This window comes from Eleutherodactylus coqui, chromosome 8 (assembly GCF_035609145.1).
Source record: "Eleutherodactylus coqui strain aEleCoq1 chromosome 8, aEleCoq1.hap1, whole genome shotgun sequence".
Taxonomy (NCBI): Eukaryota; Metazoa; Chordata; class Amphibia; order Anura; family Eleutherodactylidae; genus Eleutherodactylus; species Eleutherodactylus coqui.
In genome coordinates this window covers 171,310,724-171,318,768 of record NC_089844.1, presented here as the reverse complement: position 1 = coordinate 171,318,768, position 8,045 = coordinate 171,310,724, and positions in this window count along the sequence as shown.

The following is an 8,045-nucleotide window of genomic DNA, read 5'->3' as shown; positions in this document are numbered from 1 at the left end:
GGCTGTTAGCCCTTTAAATGCCACAGTCCTTCTGACAGCGACATTTAAAGGTAATGTGTTTTAGAGCAGGAGGAGCGGAGCAGACGAGTAAATAGTTTTATAGGGAAAGATTCAGTAGAACTTGTCTTTTATTCATTTAAACTTCTTCAACATTTTTATAAATGATCTTAGAAGAGGATTGAGGGGAAACTGAAAAAAAATTGCAGACAGAAAGGTAGGAGGGAATCAAAGAAGAGAGAGGATTCAAAAAGATCTGGATAAGCTTGAAACATGGGTGGTGACTAACAGAATAGCATTTAACAGGGAGGAATGCAAAGTCCTACATCTGGGCAAGAAAAGTACATACAGAATGGGAGGAATTGGGCTAAGCAGCATCATATGTGAAAAAGACTTGGGTATATGAATAGATCATAGACTGAACATGAGTCAACAATGTGATGCAGCAGCCAAAAAGGCAAACACAATTCTGGGATGTATTAAGAGAAGCATAGAGTCTAGATCACATGAGGTCATTATCCCTCTCTACTCTTCCTTAGTCAGACCTCATCTGGAATACTGTGTCCAGTTCTGGGCACCCCACTTTAAAAATGACAGAAACAAACTGGAGCAGGTTCAGAGAGGAGTTACCAAGATGGTGAGCGGTCTGCAAATCATGTCCTATGAGGAATAGTTAAAGGATCTGGGAATGTTCAGATTGCAGAAGAGAAGGCTGAGAGGAGACTTAAAGGGGTTGTCTCGCGAAAGCAAGTGGGGGTTATACACTTCTGTATGGCAATATTAATGCACTTTGTAATATACATCGTGCATTAAATATGAGCCATACAGAAGTTATTCACTTACCTGCTCCGTTGCTAGTGTCCCCGTCGCCATGGATCCGTCTAAATTCGCTGTCTTCTGGCGTTTTTAGACGCGCTTGCGCAGTCCGGTCTTCTGCCTGGTGAATGGGGCCGCTCGTGCCGGAGAGCTGGTCCCACGTCGTCATCGTAGCTGCGCCCCGTCAAGTGTGCCGATTCCAGCCAATCAGGAGGCTGGAATCGGCAATGGACCGCACAGAGCCCACGGTGCACCATGGGAGAAGACCCGCGGTGCATCGTGGGTGAAGATCCCGGTGGCCATCTTGGTAAAGGAAGAAGGAAGAGGTTGCAGAGCGGGGATTCGGGTAAGTAATAAATTTTTTTTTTTAACACATCCTTTGGGGTTGTCCTGCGCCGAACGGGGGGGCCTATGGAAAAAAAAAAAAAAGTTTTGGCGCGAGACAGCCCCTTTAATAGCTGTCTACAAATATCTGAAGGGCTGTCACAGTGCAGAGGGATCAGCCCTATTCTCATCTGCACAAGGAAAGAATAGAAGCAATGGGATGAATCTGAAAGGGAGGAGACACAGATCAGATATTAGACAGTGAGGGGATCAATGAGTGGAACAGGTTACCACAGGAGGTGGTGAGGTCTCCTTCGAAGGAAGTGTTCAAACAGAGGCTGGACAGATATCTGGGATGATTTAGTGAATCCTGCACTGAGCAGGGGGTTGGACTCGATGACCCTGGAGGTCCCTTCCAACTCTACCATTCTATGATTCTCATTCTGAGGTTTAAGGTCCAGTGAGTGGTGCTATCAGGGATTGACCGCTCTCTTGTGGATGATTTACAGAGCTGTCAATCACTGATAGGACCGCCCACTTGACTTATGTGCTCAGAATGTACAGAGATAAAAATTAATAAAATACAAGCTTTACTGCATCTTTCCCTGAAAACTATATAACAAAAACATTAACTATAAAGTCTTAGGCCTCATGCCCATGGCAGTGACGGACTCCGCCAGCGTAATATCGCAGTGGAGTCCGTCATGACACCCCTCCAAAGACCCCCATACTCACCTCTCTGTATTTGCCGCTCGAGTCCCGTCCGGCGGACCGATGCGCATGCGCAGTACAGCCAGCGGTGGGCGGAGATGTGTAATCACGCAATACCTCTGTTATGCTCACAGCAGAAGTGTCGCATGACGGCTGGCTTCCATTGACTACACTGGTAGCCGGCCGCTCGCTTTTCCGAGTCAATTAGAACATGCCGCGGTTTGTTTCATGCTGCGGTATTCCGCGGTATCCTGTTTGGTACATTACAAGATCCAGCCTGTCCCGCAGCTAACGACTCTTCATACGGCTGTCTCACCAGAATAATTGGAAGGTGGGGTTGGAAAAAACAAAAGTAAAGAAAAAAATTGTTCTGAAGGGGTTAAAGGAATCCTACAGCCGTCCTCTGCAATCATCCCATATCACAGATCTAAGCCACGAATGTCTTAGACCATGTTCGTTTTCTGTTTCTTCCCATGAGCCTCTGCTCCCGGCAAGCCTGTTATCACCAGTGTTAATATTCTGTAGTGCCAGTGGGGGGCGCCATGTCACTGCAGCCCTCTGCTCATGTGTTTGAAGAATCAGGTCATGGTGAGAAAGTGTGTTGTGAGTCGTGGGAGGTGTTTGCGCAAGCATTTCCTAATCCGGACGCGTTTCGCAGTACTTCCCTGTCTGGAGGTTTCTTGCACTTGTCTGACCACGATTTCTAAGTAACCGTCAGCAGGAAGTTTAGTAAACGGTGGTCTGTTGCTCGTTCAGCGTCCTCCGCGAGTCTAGATCAGTCTACCAACAACAGGTCAGGATTTTCCATAGTCAAGACTCCTGGGGCAATTCTTGAGGAACTGACAATGGCAGACCCTGTGAAAATCCTGACCTACTGAGGGTACATAAGGCCCGGAGGTGAGAAACAGTAGGCACTGGACAGCAGAGGCGCTCGTCTCCCTGCAGGGCCGCGATCTTGGTCAGTTGTATCTACGTCTTAAAGATGCAAATGATTTCATACACCGAGGACCATAGTAACCCCACCCCTGAGTGGACCCTTCTGGGCATCTGCCAAGGTTTGCCAGGTGCTGTTGCCAGCCCAGTAGCCACTACTAGGGGGAGCTCACTGTATACAGATCTATACCGTCACCAGTAGGGGGAGCTCACTGCATGCAGATCTATACGGTCACCACTAGGGGGAGCTTAATACATGCAGATCTATACAGTCACCACTAGGGGGAGCTCACTGCATGTAGATCTATACAGTCACCGCTAGGGGGAGCTAACTGCATGTAGATCTATACAGTCATCACTAGGGGGAGCTCACTGCATGCACATCTATACAGTCACCACTCGGGAAAACTCACTGTTAACAGATCTATACAGTCACCACTAGGGGGAGATCACTGTATGTATGTATATATATATATATATATATATATATATATATATAGAGCCACCAATAGGGAGATCTCACTGTATACAGATTTTTACAGCCACCACTAGGGGGGAGCTCACTACATACATATTTTTACAGCCACCACTAGGGTGAGCTCACTGCATATAGATAAGTACAGCCTCCACTAGGGGGAGTGCATTGCATACAGATATATACAGCAATCACTAGAGGGAGCTGACTATGTATAGATATATACAGCCACCACTAGAGGGAGCTCTCTTCAGACTGGTTTATTATTGAGAACAATGGGGGATGTGTGGCCCCCTCTGCTGTGAGCTCCCGCTAGTGGTGGCAGCAGGCAGGCAGAATTTGGTCATTTTCCAGAATTTTCTATTTGGCGCCCACGGCTAGAATGTGTGCTCGGCAGGTGGAAGGTGGAACTCTTGTATGACGTAGTACATTACATAAATGTTTAGAGGCCGTGTGTAATACTAGAGGCCCAAAAACTGCCTCAGATTCAAGGACTTCATCTGTTCTGTGCTCCTGACTCTGCAAACTTATGAAGATGCCATAATGACATGGGAACTATAGAACGCTGCTAGCAATCACAGACTGTCCATGGACACTGCTTTCCAATAGGTGGCACTGTAGAAGCATTGTACTATCTCCTATTTGCATACCAGATTTCCCAGGGAGCAGTGCATGTTCTGTATGTCTCCTCATGCCTATGTGGCGGTCTCCACAAGGAGAAAGACCCCTCATCCAACAACCAAAACTTTACTGTGCACTGATGAGGGGCGAAAACCCAGAAAACAGCTGTCTGTACATGGCTATTCTGGTTTGTTTTATATCCTCAGTCATGTGACAGGCCTCTAAGAAAATTGGACATTGCTTTGTAGAGATGCCGCCTTCCAAAAGGTGGCGCTGCAGAGTCATTGTACTATCTTTCATTTGCACGTTAAATATTTCCAAGGAGCATTGCGTGACCTATAAGTCTCCTCTCACCTACTTGGCAGTGCCGTAAAGGAGAAACAATGCCCAGCAAGAACTAGGAAGCTTGAGGAGGTAGGAGTCGTCCATGCAGCTCTCAATGTGACTGGAGTAGAGCACATAACTTGGTACGTGACAAGTAAAATACGTGACTTAGAAAGTTCCTGCACACGATGTCTAACTTTATGCTGTAACCTCCCTGGGGTGTGCGATCGCCCCCAGTTGAGTCACCGTGGGTGGGGCAACTAGAGCAGATGGGAGAGGGCTGGTTTTCAAGCTAAAGGTTAGAGAGATCATTTTTGGTCCCTTTAGGACGGCTGTCCTCTGCCAACATGAGATCATCTAGAACAAGGTAACGAGGTCAGACTGCACATATAGTGTCCAGTATTCCAGGGGCCTTCTATGATAACCCCAAAATAATACTAGAAACACAGTTTGATGGTAGAAGGGGGACGGCCACGGCTTTTATTTATAACCACCCAAATATTAAACCCCAAAAATGTAAATATTTATATACCAAATATAAACATAAGTAAGAAAGACCACCCCGCCATGAAGGGGAAGACCACCCCGCCATGAAGGGGAAGACCACCCCTCCATGAAGGGGAAGACCACCCCGCCATGAAGGGGAAGACCACCCCTCCATGAAGGGGTCTCGGGCTTTGACCTCTGACACTAAAAGGCACTTGGGTAGCAACTGTTAGATTTGTTCTGAATCAGCCTATATAAGTGGCAACAACGCTTGCTTTGGTCCAAGTCATGACCCCCGGCATGTAAAATCAACACCACTAGGGGGCTAATATCTTTGTTGGCCAAGATGACCTGTTGCGACAACTGGACACACCGTAAACCCCTCACACTCCGCCAATACACTTCTACAGAAGAGATCCCCAAGTCAATTCCAATAGGGCAACGTTCTGCTCTTCCAGCTGGCCAATAAATGAAAGATTTCATAAAAACCCAAACTTGAACTAAATTAAGGGTGTATTTGCACAGCGCATTGCGTGCATGCAATATGCAGAGAATGGAAGCCATTGATGTCAATGGGTTTTTCACAGGAATGATTTTTTTTTTGTGTGGCCTTCGGTCGCACACAAAAAAATAGGACCTGCATATTTGCGCAGCAAAGGTCCCCATAGTAAATGCATGCTCAGCCCCCCAGGATTACCAGCTGTGGAGAATGATTAGCCGCATTGGGGACAGGTAGGCTACACTATTTTTGGGGCACAGAAGGAGCAGGCGACCGTACACTGGCCACTTGGAGCCCAGTGCTAGCCTGCATCGCAGGCCTGCTGCTATGACCAGGCCTCTCCTCAGGGTTGGGGCCAAGTCTGGAAGGTCGGCAGGCCCACCGCTGTGGCATACCTTGTGGTGCCACCGCATGTTCCTCCCTAACTGCTGCAGAGGACCTGAGTAAGTTCTGTATCCATGATGCCCCTTCTGCTGCCACCCACTGGCCATCTGATAGAGTAGGTCCTCTGACATCTGCTACCCAGGAACCCTTCTTGCCCCACACATTACTCCTTGCTTGAGGTCAGAAGAGGAGGAGAATATCTGGGGTGAGACTCTTATTAGGCACAGCAGTACAATCCGGCTCCTGATCCACCCACTACCCTATAAACCAACCTGCAAGCCCTGACCTCCTCCTTAGTACAATGCCACAATGCCTGTTCCATGCGAGGGACACACATAGGTATGGTTAGGGGCCTGTACTGTGGTCCTCAGGATGTCTATCGCAGAACTGGCTGCCATTCATCTTGTTATGGGAATAAATATCATATTCCATGTACTTCACTGCCTGCTTCAAATTGATTGTAATGAGAAGTTGCATGCATGCAAAAGTATCTGAGTCTGACTCCATGTTGGTCATTCTCTAGTACACTTCTGGTTTAATCACATCATAATGGTACAGATATAGTTGAACATGACGCATCAATACACATGTACACCCCCAACATTATAACAACTCATGATTGGCTTAGTGTTGCGGCTTCTCAATCGCGACAGCGTTGTTGCATGGTGCCCTCAATGCAGGCCAAGATCTGTCGCCTTGTTATGCAGGACAAGGGTTAAAGCACCATGTGCACAGACTGGATGCATGCTGGATTAGTCATGCTTGGGAGAAGAATGGAGGTATGCGTCTCTAATCGCTGTGCTAGTCTTCAGGTGTGGAGTAGCTTTATATTCTCACCCCTCCTTGTGCTCAGTGCTGCTTATTCCGTTCCATAGCGGAGTACTTGGAGTTTGGAGCTCTTCTGTGCTGGGTTTACTGCTACTTGCAGATAAGTTGCTGCGGGTTCCTTTTCAATTATATTTCTGTTTTTATTTCTGTATTTCTTTGCTGTTCGGTTCATCTCTCCGGGGGCCTCTATAGGCACAATCAGGGCCCAGGATGGAGACTGTGTGGCTGCCTTTATCGAGGTGATTACTCCCCTTCTAGCAGGAACCCTTCACCTCCCTGCTAGGTTAGGGCCAGGCTTCCTTTTCCCTGGACTGGTGTTACTGTTCAGCATAGCGTGGTGCGCGTCTATTTTCAGTTGTGTGTGTACATTCCCTGACACCATGCTAAGTGTAGTACTTTTTGTGTTGCGCAGTCTTTTCTTACTGGTTTACCTACTCCTATTGTGGTGCGCACTGTTCTACAGTGCATAGTAGTATCAACTGCAGTAGTTGTGAACATCACCCCATGTCCATGCTGAGCGTGGTGCTTGCGAGCCACACTGACGTGACACTTAGTATGTAATGACTCTGTGATTAACATATGTTAACGCCCCAGGTGTATGCTGCTACCAAACATGTCAGCTCTAACTAGATGAGAAAAAAACAAATGGGGGCTGCATTCAGACGAACATATATCGGCTCGGTTTTCACACCGAGCCGATATACGTTGTCCTCATGTGCAGGGGGGGGGGGGGGGAGATGGAAGAGCCAGGAGCAGGAACTGAGCTCCCGCCCCCTCTCTGCCTCCTCTCCACTATTTGCAATGAAAGGAGGTGGGACGGGGGCAGGGCTAAGTGCCGAGAATTAGCCCCGCCCCGCCTCTCCCCATTGCAAATAGTGCAGAGGGGCGGAGAGGAGGCAAAGAGGGGGCGGGAGCTCAGTTCCTGCTTCTGGCTCTTCTATCCTCCCCCCCCCTGCACACGAGGACAATGTATATCGGCTCGGCGTGAAAACCGAGCCGATATACATTCGTGGGAATGCACCCTTATACTGTGTTCATTATCCAAGTAGCTGTTCCTTATCAGTGTATGAGGTCCCAGTGTTTTCCCCCAGATAGGTTTCCCATGAGAAAGCTGCATGGGCGTGTAAATCAACATTCTGCTTGCACATTCCAGGGTATAGTATTGCTTGTTAACCATGTAACTGCTAGCTATTTCCTACGAAGGTATGTGTGTGTGTGTGTGTGTGTGTGTATATATATATATATATATATATGTGTGTGTGTGTTTGCCTAGGCTGAAATAAGAAACATATGTATTACTATACCAATCTCAATGTGTGTAGGATCTAGTGACCTCCCAGTTCAGTGGCACCCAGACATGTCAGAAAATAACTTAAAGGGGTGATCCAGAATTATAAAAAGGGCCCGTTCTTCTTTACAGATACCCACGCCAGTGGCTGTTTCTGGTATTGCAGCTCATCTCCAGACACGTGAGCCAGAGGGGGCAGTGGTTTCTAGGGGTAATAAACAGACCTGTTTTATATGAAACATGGCAGCCCAATTAACGTAAAAATTCCTCTTTAAATATTGATTTAACTCTTTAGTATCTTCAGCCATATAAAGCTGTTGTCACAGAGCAGGAAAATCCAGCATGACCTGCAGTAACCT